Source organism: Armigeres subalbatus, chromosome 3, assembly GCF_024139115.2.
Source record: "Armigeres subalbatus isolate Guangzhou_Male chromosome 3, GZ_Asu_2, whole genome shotgun sequence".
Taxonomy (NCBI): domain Eukaryota; kingdom Metazoa; phylum Arthropoda; class Insecta; order Diptera; family Culicidae; genus Armigeres; species Armigeres subalbatus.
In genome coordinates, this window is record NC_085141.1 from 199,195,910 (window position 1) to 199,223,124 (window position 27,215).

General features: G+C 50.7%; 1 protein-coding gene across 1 annotated transcript in view; it reads left to right on the forward strand.

Annotated features, from left to right (window-relative positions):
* The window catches only part of LOC134225526 (pyruvate dehydrogenase E1 component subunit alpha, mitochondrial-like), a 155,647-nt gene that overhangs the window by 56,455 nt on the left and 71,977 nt on the right, over positions 1-27,215 (forward strand). The window lies entirely within an intron of this gene.

A 27,215-nucleotide genomic window follows, 5' to 3' on the forward strand; every position in this document is an offset into this window, starting at 1 on the left:
ATTCACTATTTACGATTGATCTCATAATCAAATTCAGAATCTTGCGAGAAAATTTAATAGGATTCTTAGAATTTGTCATTCTCCGAAGTCTGCGGAATCCCGATCGAAATGGCTCGCGCGCGCCGAAAAGCAGCTTTCTTATAGCTAATGAAGTAATTTCATTAGTCCCGCCCCTTCATTAATCGTTATGAGTGCACATTATATTTACAACCATATCAGCTCATAAAGAGGCGGGGCTTACGGGCTTAACTTATTAAATACAAGAAAGCTGCTGTTCAGCGCGCGCGAGCCATTTTGATCGGGATTCCACAAAGAGCGGTTTGACATTCAATGCAGCGGAGCGGGCACAGCACCACGAAGTGGGTGGCAGTGTGGCAATGCTGCAAATTTATTTCAACCTTTGGAGGCTTAGCGAAAAATCATCAGGTGGTGGTCGGACAGTTGCAACGCATGGTGTCGACAAGCAATTGGATGCAGTTAGTTATTGGAATGGGAATTGGGAAATGAAAGTTGGTTCTTCTCAGGACCAACATTTTATGAAAAGAAAGAGTTAATTGCGAAAATGGACTGTTTCAGTGGCATCGGGTTTGGTGTGGTAGCTTGGTTGCTGTTAGTAATCCCATCCATTAAAATTCACTACATCATCTCCCTCCGACGCGCCATCAAATTCGTTCTTTACGATTAATCTCATAACCAAATTCAGAATCTTGCGAGAAAATTTCATAGGATTCTTAGAATTTGTCATTCTTCGAACGGTCCGTTGTCTGCGGAATTCCGATCGAAATGGCTCGCGCGTAGAGATGTCGCAAATTAATCGATTACTTCGATTAATCGATTAATCGTTGTGATAATCGATTAATTTTGAATCGATTATTAACAAACGATTAATCGATTCAATAATCGAGAGGAATCGAGAGTAATCGATTAGTTACTAATCGATTAATCAGGATTTTACGACATCATAAGGAAGTCGCAATTTGAATAATTACCTCGATTAATCGATTCATCGTCGTGATAAACGATTAATTTTTAATCGATTACTATCCAACGATTAATCGATTCAATATTCGACAAGGATCGAGAGTAATCGATTTGTTACTAATCGATTAATCGGAATTTTACGACATCTCTACTCGCGCGCGCCGAAAAAGCAGCTTTCTTATATCTAATGAAGTAATTCCGTTAGCCCCGCCCCTTCATTAATCGTTATGAGTGCACATTACATTAACACCCTTATCAGATCACAAAGAGGCGGGGCTTACGGGTTTAATTTATTAAATACAAGAAAGCTGCTGTTCGGCGCGCGCGAGCCATTTTGATCGGAATTCCACAGAAGGCGGTTCGACATTCGATGCTGCGAAGCGGACACAGCAGCACGAAGTGGGTGGCAGTGTGGCAATGCTGCAAATTTACACAAGCGATTGGATGCAGTTAGTGATTGGAATGGGAATTGGGAAAAGAAAATTGGTTCTTCTCAGGACCAACATTTTACGAAAAGGAAGAGTTAATTGCGAAAATGGACTGTTTCGGTGGCATTGGGTTTGGCGTGGTAGCTTGGTTGCTGTTAGTAATCCCATTCATTAAAATTCACTACATCATCTCCCTCCGACGCGCTATCAAATTCACTATTTAGGATTGATCTCATAACCAAATTCAGAATCTTGCGAGAAAATTTAATAGGATTCTTAGAATTTGTCATTCTCCGAAGTCCGAATGGTCCGTTGTCTGCGGAATCCCGATCGAAATGGCTCGCGCGCGTCGAAAAGCAGCTTTCTTATAGCTAATGAAGTAATTTCATTAGTCCCGCCCCTTCATTAATCGTTATGAGTGCACATTATATTTACAACCATATCAGCTCATAAAGAGGCGGGGCTTACGGGCTTAATTTATTAAATACAAGAAAGCTGCTGTTCGGCGCGTGCGAGCCTCATTCCAGTTCGAGACAGCAACACGTACGGACGTGTTTTTTGCTCGCGCATTTTTTCGAAGTGTTTTTTCTCGTTCTTTCGCTGTTTACGTTTTCGCCTGTCGCGTTGGCGTTATTTTCTCCCGGACCCGTCATGGGAGACTTGGCGGCCGATTCGGTCGCTGGAAAAGTGCCTAAGCGCACTGCTCTTGGAGGCGCAAGTAACCCCACCAAGCAGCTTTTGCAGAGCAACGTGTTTTCGCCGTTGCCGCTTGATGACGCCGGCAATCCGCCGAAAAGAGGAAAAAGCAGCAATCGCAGCTGCCGCAGGTGCAACCGGAGCGGAAGGAGAAGTGCCTGCCCGTGTTTGTGAAGGGCGATCCGCCGGATTTACGCCCAAAAATTCGCCAGCTGATCGCTAAGGGGCTGAAATGTACTTTTCGGCTCTGCAGCGAGGGCGTGAAAGTGATGCCGGCCAACAGGGACCATCATCAATCCGTCGTGGAGTTCCTCGAGGTCCACAAGTATGAGTACTACACTCATGACCACCCCGGCACGAAGCCGCTCAAGGCTTTGCTGCGAGGACTTCACGACATGAAGGAGGAAGAGCTCCAAGCAGAGCTTGAAAGTTGCGGACTGAAGCCAGTAGCCGTGCACAAGATCGCTCGTCACGACAAGGCGAGGAAATATCGCGACCAGCTTTACCTGATCCATCTGGAGCACGGCTCCACTACCTGGAAGGACCTGAAGCTGGTTGGCGTTATAAATTACACCGTCGTTGACTGGGAGCGGTATCGGCCAGTGCACCGCGATGTCACGCAATGCACCAACTGCTTCAATTTCGGGCACGGCACCAGGAACTGCCGCATGAAGCCGCGCTGCAACAAGTGTGGCGAACCCCATCCGACGGACGAGTGCGACAAAATGGAGGTGGCTGATCCCAAGTGCGCCAACTGTGGCGACAAACATCGGGCCACCACAAAGGGCTGCCCAAAGCGAGCCGAGTTCCTGGAAATCCGGAAGAAGGCTTCCACCAGGACCATTCCGAAGAAGAACCGTGTTCCTGTAATCAACGAGGTGAACTTTCCAGCTATCCCGGCTCCCCGTCGTGTGATTCCAATACTCCCACCGCTACAGCCGCACAAGCGACTGGCAGCGGCAGCTGCATCGGTCCAAGCTCCAGCATCGTCGGCACCATCCACCAGCGAATGGCCCCTGCTTCCTCCTCCTGGGTTCCGTCGGCAGTCGGAGAACGAAGCCGTCCCACCGGAAGAATCTGCCCCGCTGTACACTCCGGAGCAACTGATGCCGATCTTCGCGCAGCTCGCCACTCGACTGCGCGGCTGCAAACCCGATTCGACCAGGTCTTCACACTTGGCATGTTCATCATTGAAAATGGCTGCTAGGGTGGGCCTGGTCAACTGGAACGCTTGCTCGCTAAAGAGCAAAACAATCGAGCTGAAGGATTTCCTTGAGGAGAAGGAAATAGACGTGGCGTTCATCACCGAAACGCACCTAAAACCGGAGGTGAACATCAACATCCCGGACTTCCGCATCGTGCGACTCGACCGGCCGACCAGGGGAGGTGGTGTGGCCATCGCTCTTCGCTACAACATCAACTGTCGTCTGCTTCCAAGCTTCCAGCTCAGTGTCATCGAGGCCATCGGTGTCGAAATCACCACTTCGGTGGGCACAATCGCGCTCATCGCGGCGTACTGTCCAACGCAAGCCAAAGCCGGCGATGGATCATCGGCTGCCCTTCGGAGAGACATCGTCAAGCTGACGCGGAGGCAAGGCCAGTATATCATTGCCGGCGACTTGAATGCCAAACATCAAGCTTTCCTGGGGCAACAGTCGCGGCAATCGAAACGGCACCATCTGGAGCAACGACATGGAGGAAGGCCACTACACGATCCTGAGCCCGGATTCCCCACTCGGCTGAGTCGGTCCGGTGCCCACGCAACGCTCGACCTCTACGTAACAAACCTGAGTGACCACGTCTCGCAGCCGGTTGTATACCAGGAGCTCAGTTCGGATCACTATCCGGTGGTGGCGGAACTGGGCTCCTCGGTCAATCGGCACCAGCAGTTACGGCGGAACTACCACCGAGTGAACTGGCAGCGGTTCCAGCGCGGTGCGTCGATAACACCGTCGACTACGAGGTGCGTCCGGAGACGCCGGAAAGTATCGACCGCCAGCTGTGCGCTATCGAGGAGGCGATCACGGCGGCCTGAGAGCAACACGTACCGACGGCTCGGCAGGTAAGCCACTCCTTAAACATCGATACACACACCAAAGATTTGATTCGATTGCGGAATGTCACTGGACTGCCTGAGCTTAAGGCACGCTGCAATCGAATCACAAAAATTATCAAGGCCAGAATGGTGGACCTCAAAAATAATGACTTCTCGAATAAGATCCGCACTCTCCCAGACTATGCTAAGCCGTTCTGGAAAATGACCAAAATTCTAAAATCCAAGCCTCGGCCCATTCCACCTTTGATCCCACTAGACAATAATGGCTCTAAGGATCGCTTGATAACTCCTGCAGAGAAGGTCGCTGAAATAGGTCGTCACTTCGTCAGCTCACACAATCTTGGGCAGAACATCGTCAGTCCACACGAAGCAGCCGTCAACGAGCATGCTAACAACATCCATTTGATTCCCAACGACTTCTCGGAGGAGTTGGAGATCTCAGCTGACGAATTGACGGCCTATATCAAATCGTCGAAGAACATGAAGGCCCCAGGCTTCGACAGCATCCTGAATCTCGAGCTCAAACACATGAGTGCTCCGTTCTTTGAGCACCTCTCGCTGATCTTTAATCAGTGTCTCCGGCTTGGCTACTTCCCATCGTCCTGGAAGTCAGCGAAAGTCATCCCCATCCGGAAGCCTGGGAAGAATCCTTCCTCCCCCAAAAGTTATCGACCCATCAGCCTTCTCTCAGGGTTATCCAAGCTATTCGAAAAAGCTATTCATCATCGGTTACTGGAGTCTGCCGAAAATCTCAACATCTTGCTCGAGGAACAGTTTGGTTTCCGACGCGGTCGGTCAACTGTACACCAACTGACCCGAGTTACCAACGTCCTCAGACGGAACAAGTTTGTCTCGAAAACATCCGCCATGGCCTTTACTCGATGTCGAGAAGGCATTTGACAATGTATGGCATGATGGCCTGGTGTACAAACTACAACGCTACAATCTTCCCAGCTACCTGGTGAAAATCATCAACAATTACCTGTCGGCAAGGGACATTCCGGGTCTCAATCAGCGGAGCGAGTTCCATTGCGCACAACATCGTCGCAGGCGTTCCCCAGGGCAGTATCCTCGGGCCCCTGCTTTTCAATCTGTTCACCTCCGACATGCCAGAACCTCCAGAAGGCGGCATTCTGTCTCTGTTCGCAGATGACACATCCATCGTCTACAACGGTAGAGTGATCAGAGCGCTAGTGGCAAAACTCCAACGAGGCCTGGATGCCCTGACAGAGTACCTCACCAGCTGGAAGATCTGTATCAACGCGGCGAAGACCCAGGTCATCATTTTCCCCACCCCATATCCCCTAAGCTTGTTCCGCCTGGGGACTGTAAAATCATCCTCAATGGCACGACTGTGGAATGGGCCAATGAGGCCGGCTACCTTGGCTTGACCCTCGACAGCAAGCTTATTTTCAGGCAACAGGTTGACAAAACGGTGACAAAGTGTAACGTCTTGTTGAAACTACTGTACCCTTTGATCAACCGCCGGTCGTCATTGTCCCTGAAAAATAAGCTTGCTGTCTACAAGCAAATCATCCTCCCTGTGATCGAATATGGCATGCCGGTCTGGGAGAGCTGCGCTAAAACCCACCACCTCAAACTTCAACGGGTCCAAAACAAATTCCTGAGGATGATCCTCAACACCCTCCCAGGACAAGAACATCCGAGGTCCACCGTCTGGCCGGAATAAAAACCTTACATGAACGCTTTGGTGAGTGTAAAGAAAGTTTAGGGTCCGTTGCTTGCACTCCGACCAAGAAGCGCTTAGGGCGCTAGTTCCAATCTAGGTTATCAAATTTTTATTGTAAATATTAGTGTACATAGTAGTTAGGTTATCAAATTTTAAAAAACACACTAGCGCCTCCTGAAGGCCGTCATGATACATTATATTTTAAAAATAAAGTAGAAACATAAAAATAATAATAATAATAATAATAATTAAAATTGAAGTTGGAGGGCCAAGCCGGCCGATCACTGTACATGTCAAAAATAATTGTAAAACAAAAAAATGTGTAAATAAAGAAGAATTTTACTACTACTACTACTACTGCGCGCGAGCCATTTTGATCGGGATTTTACAAAGAGCGGTTCGACATTTAATGCAGCGGAGCGGATACAGCAGCATGAAGGCGTGGGGTGGCAATGCGGAAAATTTATTCCAAATTTTGGAGGCTGAGCGAAAAATTATCAGGTGGCGGTCGGACAGTTTCAACGCAAGGTGCCGGCAAGCGTTTGGATGCAGTTAGTTATTAGAAAGTCGCATTGGGAAATGAAAAATGGTTCTTCTCAGGACCAACATTTTATGATAAAAAAGAGGTTATTGCGAAAATGAATTGGTTCGGTGGGATCGGGTTTGGCGTGGTAGCTTGGTTGCTGTTAGTGTTTCCATCCATTCAAATTTACTGCATCATCTCCCTCCGATGCGCTATCAAATTTGCTAGTTACGATTGAGTTTTGCACTTTGAAGAAAGTTCATATCGGATTGTCGGATCAACCTTTTGTACAAAGGCCTTTTTGGAGGACATCATCCTCAAAAATTGACGAAATAAAGGAGAAATAAGCAGTGGCGTGAAACCAAACGGAAATATATTTATTTGCAACGTTTGGTTTTCGCCCGCGATGTAAGTGTACGTAGCAAAGTAAGGATTGTGATGTCGCCGACTGAAAGCCAGTCGAGTGGCTTTAGCGGCCGATGAGTCATGTTAATTCCACGGTTAGAGACTCAAAGTCCATCCAACTGGGAGCAACTAATCGACTTCTTGATTGAGTTGGCCTCCGAGCAGTTTGCTCAATGTTATTAAAACGAGACAAATTATTATGGCAAATACCATCATTTTCGAATAGCTACGTAGTCCTACGTCACCTTTGCGTACAACCCGATTGGGCTGCTCCTTTGAGTTTTTTTTTTTTTTACAAGGGAGAATGCATTTACACACTAACCCAGTACACGTGCATTGTAGTTGCCAAACTACCACACGGGAGTGTACTGGAGTGTCGGACTCGACCATACCGGTAATACCGACTAAACTCCCTTGGGCTCCACCATCGTTTCCCCCAGGAACTACCTCCCAGTACTACTTCTGGGGGATGGCAGTACTAAACGTACTCGCTCGTTCTCGCTCACACAGGCACCCGTCCCGTGCGAGACTGACTTGGGTGCTCACTCTATCGCACCCTCAAACACACCCTACATACTCTGTTGCACCTCTGTCATGCCGTGCGGGTCTAACTTGTGTGCCCACCCTTCTCATGCCATGTGGGTCTAACTTGTATGCCCACCCAAACCCTTGATTCATGCTCATACACTCCATGCTTGCACACACGCTAACGCTCCTATGGGTCTGACTTGTGTGCCCACCCTTCTCATGCCGTGCGGGACTAACTTTTGTGCCCACCCTTCTCATACCGTGTGGGACTAATTCTATGCCCACCTTTATCGTACCATGTGAGACTGCTCACCTCTTTCATTCAGTTCGCGCTGACACATACTACTCGAGTCATTCGACCTAACACTCCCTCTGGCATCCCTTGTGAGACTCTTCGCTTAGGTTCCCACTTCTGACATACCATGTGAGTCTGACTCACCTCATTCATGCCATATGAGACTAGCTCAACACGACTCAACTCATTCCTTTCGTACCATGTGAGACTGACTTGGATGCTCCCCCACACTCCTCTGCCACGCCACGGGGTATCAGTAGTCGTAGGAACCAACATTCCTGCGCTACTCCCAGCGCGGCGTGTGCAGTCCATACATACACCTATTCATTCACCCTTCTGCCATGCTTCGAGGTGACGATCTCGGTTGCCACCCACTGCGCCATTACCTCTGCATGGGCAGACCATTCACACACTTCTTCGCGTTCGGCACTTTCGCTCTAACTTACCAATCACAAGTTAGTCATGCTTGTCGATTGTTGCTCGGCGCGCCAGATTCTCTGCAAGCTGCAGGCAATCTGAGTGGTTGCAGTCGAGACTGCGTTCCACTTCTCCACCGCTTGACACATCCTTTGGATAAGATTATCCGGAGTTGTGTCCCGGCCGCAAACGTCTAGCATTGCTCTTCTTTCGACGTCGAAACGAGGACATACGAACAGTATGTGCTCTGCAGTTTCGTCAACACCTGGGCAGTCAGGGCAGACGGGAACCTCCGCGTGTCCAAACCTGTGGTGGTACTGTCGGAAACAGCCATGGCCTGACAGGAATTGTGTCAGATGGAAGTGAACCTCCCCATGGGGTCTCCCCACCCAGCTTGATATGTTAGGAATCAGCCGTGTACAACTGCATGTTGTGCCGACTTACGGTTGCTGACGATAACCACCTCCGTCTTATGTTGAGCGAGCTCAAGGCCTCTCGCACTCATCCAGTCCGCCACAGTGCTGATCGCGTGTTCTGCGGTTAGCTCTACTTCGGGGATTGACTCCCCGTAGACCTCTAGGGTTACATCGTCAGCAAAGCCGACGATCTTCACGCCAGGAGGGAACTTTAGCTTCAGAACCCCGTCATACATCAGGTTCCATAGTACCGGACCCAGGATTGACCCTTGCGGGACTCCTGCGGTAATAGGAACACTTTTCTGACCGGCATCGGTCTCGTATAGCAGCATCCCAGCTTGCGCTGTTGAATGCATTCTTCACGTCCAGTGTCACCAACGCACAGTATCGAACTCCTCGCCTTTTCCGTTGGATCGCTACCTCTACAGTCTTGAGGACTGAATTGATAGCGTCCACCGTGGACTTACCCTTCCGAAAACCAAACTGGTTACTCGACAGGCCATCCGTACCCTCTGCGTACGGTGTGAGACTGTTGAGGATGATCCTCTCGAGCAGTTTACCCGTCGTGTCGATCAGGCAAATTGGTCTGTACGCCGATGGGTCACCCGGAGGCTTCCCGGCCTTCGGCAGCAGTACCAACTTCTGCCTTTTCCATCTCTCAGGGAAACAACACTCATCCAGGCATCTCTGCATAGCTAGCCTGAACATGTTCGGGTTCGCTATGATCGCTGCCTTAAGTGCACTGTTTGGAACTCCATCGGGGCCTGGCGCTTTGTTCATCGCAAGGGTGTTAGCCACTGCGAGTAACTCTTCGTTCGTCACCGGAGCCACCATTTCGGCCACACTCCCAGCGCCTTGCAGCGCAGGAGGAGGCCAGGGACTTGTGGCTCGGGACGGGAAGAGTACTTCGATAATCCTCGCCAACCGGTCCGGTAACCGTTCGGGGGGTGAAGAGCCCCCTTTGGTCTTGGCCATCACGATCCTATAGGCGTCACTCCACGGATTCGCATTGGCACCCTCGCACAGGTTGTCGAAGCACGCTCTCTTGCTGCTCTGGATGGCCTTGTTAAGGGCCAGTCTCGCAGCTTGAAACACTTCCCGGCGGACCGCTCTTTCCTCCTCAGTGCGGGCTCGTTGCGTCCTACGTCTAGCCTTGAGGCAGGCTGATCGTAGGGCTGCAATTTCGGCACTCCACCAGTATACCGGGCGTCTGCCATTTCTTGGCAGGGCTTTCCTCGGCATAGTAGCGTCGCACGCGCGTGATAGGACAGCTATCAGCGCATCCCCGCTTAGACTGTCGGTGTTGGCCTCCAGTCCCAGGGCCGCGGTGAAAACTTCGCTGTCGAAGTGATTCGTCTTCCACCCACGGACCTGACAAGGATCACCCGCCCTCGGACGCTGCACACCATAGTTGATCTTGAAGCGAATTGCTAGGTGATCACTATGGGTGTAGCCCTCGTCTACCCTCCAGTCCAGGTCCGAGACCAGACTGGGGCTGACAAACGTTACATCTATCCATGACTCGACCCCATTCCTACGGAATGTGCTACTGGCTCCGTCATTGACAAGCACTGCGTCGAGTTTTGCAAGTGCCTCGAGTAACGCTTTGTCCCTCTGATTGGTGCAGCGGCTGCCCCATTCCACTGCCCAAGCATTAAAGTCTCCCGCTATAACGAACGGGCTCCGACCTACTAGGTCGGCCGATAGCCTGTCGATCATCTGGTTGAACTGTTCCATTGGCCACCTTGGTGGGGCGTAGCAGCTACAATAGAACACCCCGTTGATCTTGGCTATCGCGACACCCTCCGCGGAGGAGTGTACAACCTCTTGAACGGGGTACCTTCCCGTTGTGCAGATTGCCGCCGACCTAGACCCGTCCGCCACCCAGTTGCCGTTGCCGGCAGGGACGTTGTACGGGTCGGACAGGAGGGCGACATCGATCCTCGACTCCGAGACCGCCTGCCACAGCAGCTGCTGGGCAGGTGCACAGTGATTCAGATTCAGCTGTGTTACTTGCACGGCTTTTTCCGATTGGCTTCTCCGAAGGGACACGCAGGCCCGCCCATAGCATGGTTCCGGGCCTGCTTCTTACTGGCGCAGATAAGGCACCTAGGTGCCTTTTCGCATTCCTGTGCTTTGTGTCCCTCCTCGCCGCAGCGACGACACATCTTGCTTCGGTCTGGGCCCTTGCAGTCATAAGACTTGTGCCCGGACTCAAGGCACCGGTAGCACCTGTCCACTGAAGGTGGCTGGAGCACGCTTACTGGGCATACTGACTAGCCGATCTTCAGCTTCCCTTTCTCGATGACCTTTTTGGCGTCAGCCACCGGTAGTCTGAGATAGGCTACCTGCGTACCAAAGAATCCCCCTCTTAGACGTACAGAGGACCGCTCAACCTCTGTGCCGCACTGCTCTTTGACGGCAGAGACGACGTCTTCCGCGGTCGTGACCTCATCCAGCTGCTTACACTGGAGGGTCACTTCCGCACCCAACGACCTAACCTGAGCGCCGTCACCCAAGACCTCCTGGGCAAGCTTTTTATAAGCCACCCCGCTGGATTGCGCGCCACGCTTCAGTACCAAGATCATTTCACCGTTCTTGGTACGTCTAACGCTGCGCACGTCCTGGCCCAGGGCCGATAGGCTATCGGCCGCTCGCAGCGATTTAAGGACATCGGCGTATTTGTCCTTGTCGGTTTTCACCAACAAGGCCTCGCCTCTGTCTCTCACTTTCTTCATTGGTCGAGGGTGTTCGACTTCCGCCCCCTACTGACCAGTTGCCAAGGATTCGCATCCCCTTCGGCGGGTACCGATGGCTGGCTGGGGCCAGCTTGTGGCTCAGCAACTTGTGCCTGTCTAGTGCCTTTCGCCTTCTTGGGCATACGCCCTTCAGGCTCCGGTGCACCATCCAGGCGACGCTTCGCCTTAATGGTAGCGCGTTTGGGTCGCTTCTTACTTGGCGTTTTCTTGCCCTCACTGGCCGTAAGGGCGGTCGCCTCTTTCGCCGCAGTAACACCGCTAGGGGAGGAGAGGGCCTTGGTCTGCGTACCTTTGGCTACCCTCTCTGCTTCCGCTACACGCCTGATATAAGCGACCTGTTCTTGTCTTGCGACACGAACAGCTCGCCGGAGCACCAACAGGCTCTGCTTAAGCTCCTTGTTGGTGTTCTGCCTGCCGCTTACGAACTCGATGATCTCATCGAGTTGCTCGGCCACCACCCGTATCCCTGGTAGTGGCTCGTCAGGCGTGCAGGCAGGGCTACTCCCCGCCACCACTGGAGACTCTTCGGTACTGCCAATAGCAGCAGCCGTCACTCCACTTGCCTCCTCTTTAATAGGGGACCTCGCTAGACCCCTTTTGGCAAAGGGGTCCGTCACCTCCAACTCCAAAGATAGGTTTCGTTCAATACTCATTGCTGTATGGGTCCCCCTTGCGGCTGCCGCCGAATCCTACAGGAGTAGTCGCCTTTAGTGATCCCATGGTTATCTATGCCTGCCTTGCGGCAAGCAGGGAGGCCATGCGAGGGTTGACACTTGCGTGTTCAGAGCCAGATCAGCGCAAGTCAGGAAAGGGCATCTGAGCCTACTCCCACCCAGTAGGCAAAACTGGATGGCATGATTGGGCAGCGTGCTACAAGGCCCGCCACGGTTTTATGGGACGGAAGACAGCCTAGCCATTAGCCCACTCGCCGTTTCGAGTCAGTGTCACCCGACCCTACTAAGAGAGTAGAATGTCAGACTGCCAGCCCTCACTTCACAATATAACAATATCCAAATACGAAACCAGTACACGCAACCAGTATGCCATAATCAGGGTCTTACTGATATCAACCCTGATGTGTCAGTGGCACTCTCTGGGCTTGTGCTTTTGAAGCGGCACACAGTCGCTTTGATAGAGTCTGCTTACGGGCACTTGGGAGGGATTTTGGCAGAGCCCACTGCTAAATCCCACCACGCCCTAGGCAGTTCTCCCTGACTCACAGACAGCTGGGGAGGGGTCGTCAAGCCCTTGGACATGGTCCCTGCTGCCCCCTGTGTGTGTGTGTGTGTGTGTGTGTGTGTGTGTGTGTGTGTGTGTGTGTGTGTGTGTGTGTGTGTGTGTGTGTGTGTGTGTGTGTGTGTGTGTGTGTGTGCAAAAAATGTGAGACACACTTTTTCGTCAAGCCCTTGGACATGGTCCCTGCTGCCCCCTGTGTGTGTGTGTGTGTGTGTGTGTGTGTGTGTGTGTGTGTGTGTGTGTGTGTGTGTTTTTTTTTTTTTTTTTATAGAGGGATGAAGGCAAATCTGCTTACAGACACCTGAAATTATCACTCAGGGAGTGGGGTTGGCGCGGTCGGCAGAAGGCCGGCCCGCCGAACCCACTAAACCCACCCAAGTAACAGAAGGTTACTTGAGTTACCCTCTCTTCACATGCCCTGTTCCCCCCGGGACTTACTGGATGTCAATACTTCGGAGGGCTGTGCTCATGCACTTCACGTGTTCAGCCTCTAGCTAGCACAGCTAGTTCGCTACATTTTCTCATCGAAGCATTTTTTATTCGGTTTGCGCGTCTCTTAATCTTTGACGCTCACTGTCTCTCTTCCTCATGCCATTCAGCACCACTGTATCTTTGAGCCATTTAGCTCTCGACGTGTTCGCAGTCTACTCAGATAGTCCCCGGCGGCGAATCTATCCTACTCCGACGGAAGTCCCCTGGCGGCGAGAGCTTCCCGAAAACCGACGACCCGTGGAAGTTTATTGCGTGTCCAACACTAATGTCTCACCTAGATAGTCCGAGGCACTTTCTCACTTCAACGGGAAACCGGTTAACGTCCGGTTCACTGGCGCTTCGACTACCCAAAACCGATTATTCGACGCGTCACGAACTACTCAGCATAGTCCCCGGCGGTGGATCTAGCCTACTCCGACTAGAAGCTTCCCGGTAGCGGAAACTCTCCCGAACGGAACTTTTGTTAACATTGAGCCGTTCGGCTCCCAGCATAGTTTCCTTGACTTTTGCTGCACTTTTTCGTTGAGCCATTTAGCTCCCAGCTAAATCGCGGGCTACTCGGATGATCCCCGGCAGCAGATCTATCCTACTCCGACAGGGAGTTCCCCGACGTTGAATTTCCCTCGGAACCGACGACTCGCTTCTGTGTAAGACTTGTTTTACCACTTTTAACATTTCTGGTGTTTTCCAGATCAGCGCAGGACGGGAGGCCTTTCTTACTTCAGCGAGTGACCGGTCCGAGTGCCGAAGTCGATCCAGAGATTCCGGTGGAGCATAGCGTCCGGTTCAATGGTGCTCCGACGACCCGAAACCAGTTCTACCAACGCGTCACGTTCTACTCGGCCTAGTCCCCGACGATGGATCTAGCCTACTCCGACTAGAGGCTCCCCGGCGGCGGAAACTCTTCGATATTAATCTTCTGTATTCTTGAGCCATTAAGCTCCCAACTGGATCGCGATTTACTCAGATAGTCCCCGGCGGCGGATCTATCCTACACCGACAGGAAGTTCCCCGACGACGGAAGCTGTCGGAAGTGACCGACCGACCGATTATGATCGCTTCCAGACACCCTCTGGTCTTCACGCCATTTTCGCTGCAGCGATTTCATGATCTGCGTTACCACTCTTCCTATTTCGTTCCACGTATTCTCATTTTTGCACATTTCTTGCACGATGTTCTCGGGGTTTATATTACTAGCGCTGCCTACTGAGAGCACACTTCGCTCTGTCCTGAATCGAGGACAGTCGAAGAACACGTGCTCCGGTGTCTCCTCGCAGTTCGGGCAGGCCGGGCAAAGGGGGGACTCTGCGTGTCCGAATCTGTGCAGATACTTCCGAAAACATCCATGGCCCGACAAGAATTGTGTCAGGAAGAAGTTCACTTCCCCGTGTTTTCTGTCCACCCACAGCGACAGGTTCGGAATGAGCCGATATGTCCACCTTCCTTTCGAACTACTGTCCCAAGCCAGCTGCCACTTCCTCATCGAATCGGCTCTCGCAATCATGCGAGCACCAACCGTTCCTCGCAGTCTGTAGCACTCACAGTCCTCCTCCAATAAGATGTTTATGGGGGTCATTCCTACTATGGCACAGACCGCATCCATCGATATGGTACGGTATGCGCTTGCCACTCTCATGGCCATCAGCCTATAGGTGCTATTGAGCCGAGTAAGGTTCCTTCTCGTGATTTCACCAGCCGCCCAGACAGGAGCTCCGTATCTGAGAATTGACGTAGATACGCTGGCCAGGAGTCTTCTCTTACTGCTACTAATCGCGGAACTGTTTGACATGATTCTGGTCAAAGCTGTGATCGCTTTAGTTGCCTTCTCGCAAGCATAATCAACGTGGCTATTGAAATTGAGCCGGTCGTCGATCATTACCCCGAGGTGCTTTACCTCTCGTTTTGAGGCGATGGTGGCTTCTCCGGCCGTAATCGTACTATACTGTACTGCTTTTCGGTTGCTGATCATCATCACTTCGGTTTTGTGGATGCGCCAATGCCAGCTTTTTCCCGCACATCCAGTTTTCGATTATTTCTATCGCCTGCCCTGCTCGTACTTCTACCTCTTCTATTGTTTCACCTAATACCATGAGAGCCACGTCGTCCGCAAACCCAACGATCTTCACACCTCTTGGTAGTGTTAGCTGCAACAGCCCATCGTACATCGCGTTCCACAACGTCGGCCCCAGAATGGAGCCTTGGGGAACACCCGCTGTTATGCCTATTCTCTTCAGGCCTTCGTGTGTTTCTGTAGACCAACGTCCTATTCTCGAAGTAACTCTTCAGAATTCTGCACAGGTACCCTGGAACCCCATTCTGTGTAGGAGCTGGCTATTGCTTCCCAGCTGGCACTGTTGAACGCATTTTTCACGTCTAAGGTTACCACAGCGCAGTAACGGTTTCCTCTCCTCTTTTGCTTCTTGGCTGCTTCAGCTGCTTCGACGACTATCCGGATGGCGTCAACTGTGGACCTGCTCTTCCGAAACCCGAACTGCATGCTTGATAATCCGTTTGCACCTTCTGTGTGGATCGCCAGTCTGTTAAGGATGACTCTCTCAAGGAGTTTTCCGACCGTGTCTAGCAGGCAAATAGGCCTGTAGGCCGATGGATCTCCGGGTGGCTTACCCGGCTTCGGCAACAGTACTAACTTTTGCCGCTTCCAGCACTCAGGAAAGTTTCCTTCGTCTATGCAATTCTGCAATGTGGTGCGAAACATGTCCGGGTTGACCTGGATCGCCGTTTTCAAGACCAGATTGGGGATGCCATCTAGTCTCGGAGCCTTATTAGTTTTTAGGCTTTTTGCTGCCGTAACTAGTTCGAGGTTAGTGACACGGGCTTCATCTCTGCTGGTGTTGGCCTCACCATAAGGTGTGGGAGGCCAGACTGGTGCTTCGTGATACGGAAACAGTCCCTCAATAATTGCTTTGAGTTTTTCTGGGCTCCTCTCTAGCGGTATCGCTGGGCCTTTAATCTTAGCCATAGCGACCCTGTATGCATCCCCCCATGGGTTTGCATTCGCGTTGTGGCAGAGCTCTTTCATGCAAGCTGCCTTACTGAGCCTAATTTCCTTTTTAAGAGCGGCTTTGGCCGCCCTAAACACTGGTCTGCGGTCTTCTCTTTCTACATCGCTGCGGGCTCTCTGCATCCTCCTCCTTGCTCGAAAACAGCTACGACGGAGCTCTGCGATCGTTTCATTCCACCAATAGATTTGCCTACGTGCATACCGTGGCTGTACCTTTCTCGGCATGGTTGCATCGCAGGCTCCGGACAATCCTGCACCCAGCTCGTCTGGACTCAGATTTAGAAGATTGCGCTCGAATCGCATTGCTTCCGCAAACACATCCTTGTCAAAGGATTCTGTCTTCCACTTTCGCTCCTTGATACTGCTCTCGCGTGGTTCCGAGTGTACCCTCCCTCCGACACAATACAGGACCGCTTGATGGTCGCTATGCGTATAGTCCTCGCAGACTCTCCAGTTCGTGTTCCTTGCTAAGGCAGGACTGCAGAAGGTAACATCAATGATGGACTCTCTGCCATCCCTTCGATATGTGCTCGTCGAACCTTCATTAATCAAGTCTACATTGAGCCTGGCAAATGCTTCTAGTAGACTCCAACCTCTAGGGTTAGTGCAACGACTGCCCCACTCTACTGCCCAGGCGTTGAAGTCCCCAACAATGACGACTGGCCTCCTGTCGATAAGTTCCTCTGCTACCTTATCCAGCATCCGGTTGAACTGATCAATCGTCCAACGTGGCGGTGCGTAGCAGCTACATATATAGATTCCGTTAACTTTGGCGATCACGAAGCCTTCAGCTGCGCGATACACAATTTCTTGGTATGGGTATCTTCCTACCGTACATATAGCGGCGGTTCCTGCTTCATCCGCTACCCAATTACCGTTTCCTGGTGGGATCCGGTATGGATCAGAGATGATTGCAACGTTGCACTTTGAATCCTCGCAGATTGCCACAGCAGGTGCTGTGCAGTATCACAGTGGTTGAGGTTAATTTGTATTACCTCCACTGCAATTTACTTGACATCGCATGTTTGAACGCTGGACATTTTGGACCACCAGTAACATGGTCTCTGCGCTCATCGCTTCTACAGATCTGGCATTTCGGTGGCTTTTTGCAGCTTTGTGCCTTATGACCTTCTTCACCGCATCTTCTACAAAGTTTTGACCTATCAGGGCCCTTGCAGTTCCGTGCCAGGTGGCCAAACTCTTGGCACCTGAAGCACACCTCTGGTTGCTGAGAGAGGCTCAACGAACACACCGACCAACCGACTTTTATTCTGCCGATTCGCAGTGCTTTGTCAGCAGCATCTGCCGGAAGTTTTATAGCAGCGATCTGCGTGCCCGATGGACCCCTTCTTAGTCGGATTGTTATGTCAACATCGCCCAACTCGAGTTGCTCCTTCATTGCGGTAGTTACCTCGTCCGCCGTGGTAATTTCATCCAGGTCCACACATTGGAGGCACGCTTCAGGCGTCATCGCTCTCACCTGTGCCTTATCGCCAACCACCTTCTCCGTTAGCTCCTTATATGATGAGCTCTTATTCTTGGAGTCCTTTTCAGCTCAAAGATCATGTCACCCGCCCGTGTGCGCCTGATTCTCTGTACATCTGCGCCAAAGTCCTTCAATTCCGGAGCTGTCCTTATTGTTCGCAGGACCTCCAAATACCCTTCCTCGCTAGTCTTCACCACCAGTGCTTCGCCCTTCTTCTTCACGCTTCTCTTGGTGATTTTTTGCCGCTCATCTATTTTGCTGCGGCTCTTTTTCGTCTTCTTTTGGACCACCTGCCAGGGGGTCCCTAAGTTGCCGTCACCGGCTTGGTCCGGCTGTGCGGCAACCATTTGTTTGCGTAGAGCCTCCCTTTGTTTTTTGGAGCCTCCTGGTCGCTCGTCTCCTGGCGAGGATCTGTTCCTCTTAGGCACAGAGACCGGTGTGTCTTCCGGCCGCCCCAGCTTCCTTTCTCCGTTATTGCCAAGTCCCCCAGGGACCAATCCAGGTGTTTCCTGTAATGGCACCGCTGATAAAAGGGCGTTTTTGGCTGTAGCCAGTTCGCTCTCGGCATTTTCTGCTCTCTGCGTCAGATTATTCCAATCTGTCATTGCTGACCCGAGGGCTTTTCGGATCTTTAACACCAGCTCTTTGATATCCTTGTGCACGTTGTGTTTCTTATCGACGAACTCGTGGAGCTCTTCTGCCCATTTCTTTGCGATAAGAACCTTCGGCTGTTGTTGGGCTATGTTCCACCCATGGCTCGTGGGCAACTGCTGTTGCGATTTGTCGCGTTGTTGCTTCTGCTCCTTTATCTGCTGATGCTCGCTTTTATGATCTTGGCTGCTCACTCTAGTGGTTTTTCGCTGTAGTACCTCTCGATGCTGTTCTTCTTCTTCTTCTTCTTGGGTTTGCTGAGGCGGAGACCTCGTCAGCCCGCTTTTGGCGAACGGGTTCGCCCCACTTGCTCCTTCGTTGCTTTCTGGAATTTTATTCATGATAAAAGGGTCCCCCCTCCGGGCCGTTATCTCCACCTGCTGTAGGTAGTCGCCTGTTGTGATCCCATGGGTCCCTATGTAAACAGTGAGGTCCATGCAAGGGTTGACTCCGGTGCCTTATAGCACCGTGTTCAGAGCCGGATCGGCGTAAATCAGGAATGCTACATCTGAACCTACTACCCACCGATATTGGTGGCAGATTTTGAGCGTTACCGGAGGCCTGCCAGGTTGTTTATCGGGACGGAGGCAGTCGAACTATTAGCCTGCTTGCCATTTCAAAAAGATGTCACTCGTTTTTACTCAGGAAGCAGAATAGCTCGACCGTCAGCTCATAGACACCTAATCCTATCCATAAATCAAGATTCATCCGATGACGTTTGCCGTTGACCAGTATACCATAATCAGGATCTTACTGGTATCAATCCTGCTGGGCTTGTGTGCTTTGAGCGGCGCACGGTCGCTTTGGTAGAGCCTGCTTACGGACTCATGCAGCTTTTTATAGAGGTTTAACAGAGCCCACTGTCAAACCCCACTACGTCCTAGGCAGGCTCCCTAACTCGCAGAGGCCGTGGGGAGGGGTCGTCAAGCCCTTGGACATAGTCCCTGCTTTTTTTTTTTTTTTTTTTTTTTTTTACAAGGGTTAAAGGCCATCAAAAATCTGCGCGACAGACACCTTGAGCATCCACACTATGCTCGAAGGCGAACAGGGATGGGCTCCTCCCGACCTGCTAAAAATGTGCCTCCCGGATAAACCGGGTCCCTTATCCTCCTTGCCTCGATCCCCCCGGGACCACGGGATGCTGCGACTACTTCGGGGGGGGCTGTGCTCATGCACTTCTTCTAAAATTCCGGCCCCTAGCTTAGGCTAGTTCGCCGACTGGCTTGCTGAGATCCACTGCTACGTTGTCTCGATCCCTCGGCGGTCGTACCGCAAACTTCCTCACTCGAATCCTCCTGACTTCCCCGGCGTCGAGGGTGGTCCACCAGTTCCGGTGAAGGAAACTTCCGCACTGATGGTGCCCCGACTACCGGCGGCTATCGCAGGGGACGCTTTCGCGCATTGCGCCGTCTTCGTCTTCGGGTTGCAGAGGTGGTCCGACAGTTCCGGTGGTGGATGACGTCCGCACTGGCGGTGCCCTACATACCCGAAGCACTTCCTTCTTCTTTCTTCTTTCTTCAGCAGGTTGGCAATTCAAGTGCCGAGGTCGGTCCAACGATTCCGGTTGGCAGAAGACTTCCGGTTCGCTGGCGCCCCGACGACCCGAAACCAAACACTGCTCACTGTGCTGGATTTCGCTCCAAACCGACGCTTATTTGCTGGTCCCTTCTCCATTGACGCTGCAGCTCTGACAGTATTTGCGTCACGACTCTGCTTACTGCATTCCACGTACCCTCATCGCGACACATTCGCTCTGCGATGTTGTCCGCCCGTAGGGCAGGCATTCCTCTACGTACTTCCGCAAACCTTGGGCAATCGAATACCACGTGTTCTGGAGTCTCCTCTATGTTGATACACGCCGGGCAGGATGGCGATGACGCATGGCCACACCGATGCAGATAGTGACGGAAACAGCCATGTCCGGAAAGGAACTGTGTGAGGTAAAAGTTCACCTCTCCATGCTCCCTATACACCCACGTCGACACATTGGGGATGAGCCGGTGGGTCCACCTTCCATTATCCGCATTGTCCCACTCCTGCTGCCACTTCACCATAGAGTCCAGTCTCACCGTCTTCCTCACATTTCTGGTATCTCTCCGTTGGTAACACTCGATATCCTCTGCTAGGGTTATGCAGATTGGAATCATCCCTGCGATAACGCAAACTGCCTCCGAGGAAATGGTTCGGTACGCACTCGCGACTCGAACGGCCATTAGGCGAAACACGCTGTTCAACTTTCTGCGGTTACGTTTCGTCTTGAGCGCAGCTCCCCAGGCTGGAGCTCCGTACCTCAGTATCGAGGATGCTACTGCTGCCAGAAGACGCCTACTGCTGCTTTTAGGACCACCCACGTTCGGCATGATCCTTGCAAACGCACTGACCATTTTAGATGCCTTTTCGCAGGAATAGTCTACATGGGTGTTGAAATTCAACCGGTCGTCGATCATCACTCCTAGATGCCTCAAAGCCCGCACGGACGGTATGTTGTGCCCTCCTATGGTAAGCTGGATCCGCTGGATCTCGCGGCAGTTGCTAACCAGCATCACTTCTGTTTTGTGGTGAGCAAGCTGCAGTTTGACTCCATTCATCCAGTTTTCAACTGCGTCGGTCGTCTCCGCCACCAGCATTTCTACCTCTTCCAGCGACTCTCCGGTTATCGTTAGAACGACATCATCCGCGAATCCGAAAATCTTCACGCCTTTGGGCAACTTCAGTTTTAGAACTCCGTTATACATAATGTTCCACAGCGTCGGGCCTAGAATGGAACCTTGCGGAACACCTGCGGTAACCCTAATCGACTTCTGCCCCGAATTCGTTTCGTAAACCAGGATCCGGTTCTGGAAGTAACATTCAATGATTCTACACAAGTAGTCAGGAACCCGCATACCGTGCAGCGCTGCGGCGATAGCCTCCCAGCTGGCACTGTTAAAAGCGTTTTTGACGTCAATCGTTACTACAGCGCAGAATCGATTGCCGCGCCTCTTCTTCTTGGCCGCTTTCTCTGAAACTTCAATGACCGTCCTGATTGCGTCCACCGTCGATCTGCCTTTTCGGAATCCGAACTGCATTTCCGATAAGCCGGTCTCGCCTTCAGTGAACTGCGTCAGCCGATTAAGGATAATCCTTTCCAGAAGCTTCCCCAGTGTATCCAGCAGGCATATGGGCCTATACGATGCTGGTTTCCCTGGTTTCGGCAGCAGCACTAGTTTCTGGATCTTCCACCTATCCGGAAAGTTACCATCTGCTAGGCATTTCTGCAGCACCATCCTAAACAAATCTGGAAACGCCAGTATCGCAGTTTTTAGAGCCACGTTTGGAATTCCATCCGGACCCGGAGCTTTCTTCATCTTCAGACCTTTCGCCACTGATGACAGCTCGTCGTTGGAGACTTGCATACCTGCAATGGTTACTCCGTCTTCATCTACGTACGGTGTAGGTGGCCACATCGTAGAATCATGCTGCGGGAAGAGACCATCAACGATGATCTTCAGCTTGTCCGGACACATTTCCGCTGGCGTCGCTGGACCCCTGATCCTCGCTGTTACGACCCGATAAGCGTTGCCCCAAGGATCAGCGTCAGCTTCTCGGCACAACTCCTTGAAGCAGTTGGATTGGCTGACTTTAATCTCCCGTTTGAAGGCCGATCTAGCTTCACGGAAGATTATCTTACGCTCCTCTCTGACTGTTTCAGACCTTGCTCTCTGAAAGTGTCTTCTGGCTCTGAGACACGCAGCACGAAGGCTAGCAAGAGTATCGTTCCACCAGTAATTTAGCCGCCGGCTTTTCCTTGGCTCCAGTCTCCTTGGCATCGTCGCATCGCATGCCTTCGCAAGAGTTTCTGTCAGCTCGTCTGCATCGAGATTTGTAGCGCCGCTGTCCGCTCGGAGTGCTTCGATAAAAGATCTTTGTCGAAGTCCTTCGCCTTCCATTTTCGCCCGCTATTCCTAATCTCTCGCCGTACCGTCGGCATTCGTGTTCCAACACAATACCGGATCGCCTGATGATCACTATGTGTATAGTCCTCACTAACTCTCCAGTTCATGTTCCTCACCAGCGACGGACTGCAGAACGTGACGTCGATGATGGACTCCCTGCCATCTCTGCGAAATGTACTAACGGTACCTTCGTTGCACAGCCTGACGTCCAGCTTTGCCAACGACTCCAGCAAACTGTAACCTCTGGGGTTAGTCAGCCTGCTTCCCCACTCCACTGCCCAAGCGTTGAAGTCGCCTCCTATGATTACCGGTTTTCGGCCGATCAGCTTCTCCGTGAGTGAGTTCAGCATCCGGTTATACTGCTCCAAAGTCCATCTTGGGGGTGCGTAGCAGCTACACACGAAGATCCCGTTGATTTTGGAGATAACGAAACCTTCACTTGAGCTGTCTACCACTTCTTGAATAGGGAATTTGCCCATCACTTGGATAGCCGCAATCCCCGATGAATCCGCCACCCAGTTGCCGTTGTCAGGAGGGATCCGATACGGTTCAGCAATAATTGCCACGTCACACATTGCTTCTGTTGTCGACTGCCACAACAGTTGCTGTGCGGTGTCGCAATGATTGAGATTCAACTGGATGATCTCCATTAATCCCGGCCCGCCATCGCCTTCTTGTATGCAGGGCATTGGAAGCCACCCGTCGTATGGTCGTTTCCGTCCTCCGGTTTGCAGAGCAGGCATCTTGGTTGCTTCGTGCAGTCCCTAGCAACGTGTCCTTCTTCACCACATTTCCTACATAGACCGGATCTATCCGGGCCTTTGCAGTTTCGCGCCTGGTGGCCAAACGCCATGCATTTGAAGCATCGCTCCATCTGCTTGGTGACTCGTGGGGCGAATCTCAACGGGCACACCGACCATCCTACTTTTACCTTGCCCGCCTCCACCATTTGGTTGGCAGCCTCTGCTGGTAGTCGTATCGCTGCTACTTGTGTGCCACCGTACGCTCTCCTCAGTCGAACCGTCATTTGCACTTCCCCCAGCTTGCATTGTGAGACCAGTGCATCCCTCAGTTCGTCTTCCGTCGTGATCTCGTCCAGGTCTCTGCACTCGACCACTTCTTCCTGCGTTAGAGCTCTTACGTTACCGTCACTGCCCAATGAATTGGCAATGAGCTCCCGGAAGGCCGAGCTCTTGATCGTGGGATCCTTCTTCAGCTCGAACAGCAACTCCCCCTTCTGGGTACGCCTAGTTCTCACCACTTTCTCACCCAAGTCTTTTAGCTCCGGGTCCTCTCTCACTTTCTTCAGGATCGCTGCGTACGACGTTTTATCGCTCGCTTCTACGATCAGGGCATCACCTTTAACTCTCTCCCGAGGAGAACGACGTTTTTCTTGTTTCTTCTGTTCCTTCCTCTTTTCCACATTCTCCTTCTGCTGCTTCCTCTTCTCCCGCTGGTTTTCCACGGTCTGCCACTCACCATCCTTGACACGTTCCTTCAGAACGCTGGCAAAGTCTTGCACGTTCCGTTGCTTTTTCGTGCCTTCCTGCTCTCCAGGCGAATCCCTTCCTCGTTTTTCCGTGCGAGTGGTTCGGGGACTTTTGGGTGCCTGCTGTGTCTCAACTGCTGTATGCTCCGCCGCATCTTTCAGCACCTTTTCAGCTGCTTTGGCTCTCTTTTTCAGCGCAATCTGTTCGTGTTCGGCTGCTTTAACGGCGGACTTAATGTTCGTCACTAACAGCTTGATCCTAGTGTGAACATTGTGCTTGTCCTTCACGAAGTCATAAAGCTCGTTGACTCGCTTCCGCACCTCCATCAGGTTGGACCTCCCGAATTGTAGCTCCTCCTGAGTAGCACTACTTTCCGATTTTTGGGTGGACACCCTATTCCCGGATCCTAGCTCCTGTTTGCCTGCCTGGTACTCAGCAGTCTTGGCCGTACTACTGGTACTCGCTACTGCTGCCTGCGACATCACTGGAGATCGCTGCAGCTTCCCACTCTTTGCGAAAACATTCGCCCCGCCTGCTCCTTCGTTGTTTGTAGAATTTGTTTCCATGTTAAAAGGGTCCATCCTCCGGGCCGTTATCTCTACCTGTTGTAGATAGTCGCCTCTTATGATCCCATGGGTGCCTTTGTAAACAGTGAGGTCCATGCAAGGGTTGACTCCGGTGCCTTATAACACCGTGTTCAGAGCCGGATCGGTGTAAATCAGGAATGGTGCATCTGAACCTACTACCCACCGGTATAGGTGACAGGTTTTGAGCGTTACCGGAGGCCTGCCAGGTTGTTTATCGGGACGGAGGCAGACGAACCATTAGCCTGCTTGCCATTTCAAGAAGATGTCACTCTTTTTACTCAGGAAACAGAATAGCTCGACTGTCAGCCCATATACGCCTAGTCCTATCCATAAACCGAGAATCGTCCAATGTCGTTTGCCGTGACCAGTATACCATAATCAGGATCTTACTGGTATGAATCCTGATGTGCCGGTTGGCACTCCTCTTGGGCTTGTGTGCTTTGAGCGGCGCACGGTCGCTGTGATAGGGCCTGCTTGCAGACACATGCAGCTTTTTATAGAGGATCAACAGAGCCCACTGTCAAACCCCACCACATCCTAGACAGGCCCCCTGCTGACATAGTCCCTGCTGCCCGTGTGTGTGTGTGTGTGTGTGTGTGTGTGTGTGTGTGTGTGTGTGTGTGTGTGTGTGTGTGTGTGTGTGTGTGTGTGTGTGTGTGTGTGTGTGTGTGTGTGTGTGTGTGTGTGTGTGTGTGTGTGTGTGTGTGTGTGTGTGTGTGTGTGTGTGTGTGTGTGTGTGTGTGTGTGCAAAAAATGTGACACACTTTTTTGTAATTAGCTTTAGCAGATTTGCTTGCAACATGTTGCATCTGACGCGGAATCCTTCCTTATTTTTCGCTATTGAAAATTGGCCCAATCGGCCATTGCGTTCCGGAGTTATTAAAAAACATTGATTTTTTTCCCATTTTTTCCAAGGAAAAAAAAATTCAAAAATAGAAATTTTTTTCCAAAAACTGCTGCAGTGCATTTAAATAAACGCAAATAAATGCGAATTGATGGAAATAATTGAATCTATCCCCCTAAAGTGCAATTTTGATCTCTCTACCTCCTAAAGTGCAATTTTGATCTCTCTTATGTGCTTTTCTTGTTACTATTATGAATTTTCTTGGTTTATACGAGAAAGGCACCATCACCACTAGGTGGATTATTCGGGTTTTCAAATGTCAGCTTAAGCTGTTAAAGACTACGCAGGAGTCACGCGGACGCGCACCCTGAATTCCACCGCCGAGTATTTATGCCCGCGTATTTTCGACGCGCGCCCACGTGTTTTTTTTCAATTTGTATTGCAGTTTGCGTTGAGTTCGCCAAATGCACGAAGTTGCAGCAAACATGCAAAAGATCTTGCATACAGTGTTGGTGGCTATTTTATCTTTCGGAGGACTATGTTATAATCTAAGTTGTATTGATTTGTCATGCTATTTAAGCAACATATAATGAGGTTTCACTCCACATTTAAGATATTGCGATAGAAAGTTATTTATTTGAAGGAAAGTAAGATAAAGTGCCAAGATTTGACATACTCCCACTGAAAAGTAAGTGAAATATTTTAGCACCACTGCTCCGATGTGCAAATCAAACTAAAAATAACGTGAATCCGATGAATAGCACGCCTAAAACAGACACCATCAGCACGAATTTTGACAGCTCGGTCCTTTGCAAGTTGCTTGCAGGATGTCTGCAATGCTAATTTTATTTGCATATCGTAATACCATAAAAAAACTGAGAACATGTCGTTCTGCATGTGAACGGGCAGCCCCTAGCGAAAACGCAAGTCCGATTTGAAAGGAAGAATCACGATCATTATAGCAATCATCGTGATTCGATTCCATTTGATCGTAAGTTGTACATCAAGCTCTATCTGGAATAAGGGCGAATGTCGCAAGAGAGAATTCTCTTCATCGACTTCCCCTCCTTTAAATAAAATTGACAAGCAGCGGATTTCTTTGTGGTTTATCACCTCAGAACGAAATAATACAATGCGAACTTGCATTCTGAGGTGATAAACTGCAAAGAAATCCTCTGCTAGTCACTTTTATTCAAAAGAGGGGAAGTCGACGAAGAGAATTCTCTCTTGCGACATTCGCCCTTTTACCAGATAGAGCATATGTTCCGATTAACTTGATGTCTACAACTCTCGCGTGATTTTTGAAAACGTCGTAAGTCCAAAAGAGAGGCTCTCTTTGTTTACTTTCTCTTTCGATTATTACAAAGCCATACCAGCATTTACATTGGATTTTCCAGTACCGATTTGAAGAAAATAGCTTTGTCTAGTGTGCTGAGGTTAAAATATTGCAACAAATTTTAAACTAGGCTAGATATTAGCAAAAGAGAGCGTAATGAAAGAGAGTCTCTCATTTGGACTTACGACGTTTTCAAAAATCACGCGAGAACTGTACACACTGAGAGTAACGGGTTTTTGCGTGCTCTCACGATAAACTTTGAATCGCGTGAGTTACAAGCTGTGAGCGTAGACGACACCGATTCATTTAAATATTGCTCTCCTGAGGTCTGTCTCATTTGGAGAATTAAACTTAAAAGTGACAGTTCGAAAATTAAAAAATCACCCCGTTATAAGAGTGGCTGGTGCTACCCAGCAATTCCAATAGGACATCTATGGAAAATGATTCGATATCTGTCAAAAGTAATCTTGCTCTGCGAGCTGGGTTATTCGATAGTTATTGAAATGTCACTTTTAAGTTTAATTTCAGTTTAATTATCCAATTGAGACAGACCCTGAGATCACGGTAGCTCCATGTAGCTCACTACCCGAAACGCTCCACACACGAATAAGGGTGGAGAGCGCAAAAGCATCGCTTACTGACGATGATGCTTATGAACCTCACATAAGGTGTGTATACATGTTCGTTGGTCGCTAGAAGCGATTTTTTGACATCCCTGATCATCTGTCGAACTGATTTGTTTACACATATCAGTTGTATGGAAATGTTATTAGTTTTCGAGAAAACAGGGGGAATCACGCGTGCCCAGTTTTCCCTATACCGTGCGGGACCGAAATCCGTACAGCACCGAAGGTAATTAATGTAAAAATAATTTATCTTGTATTGTTCAGATACTTGGCAGTAAGCTTTTAGGGCATAGAAATGGAAAGAAGGCTTTGAAAT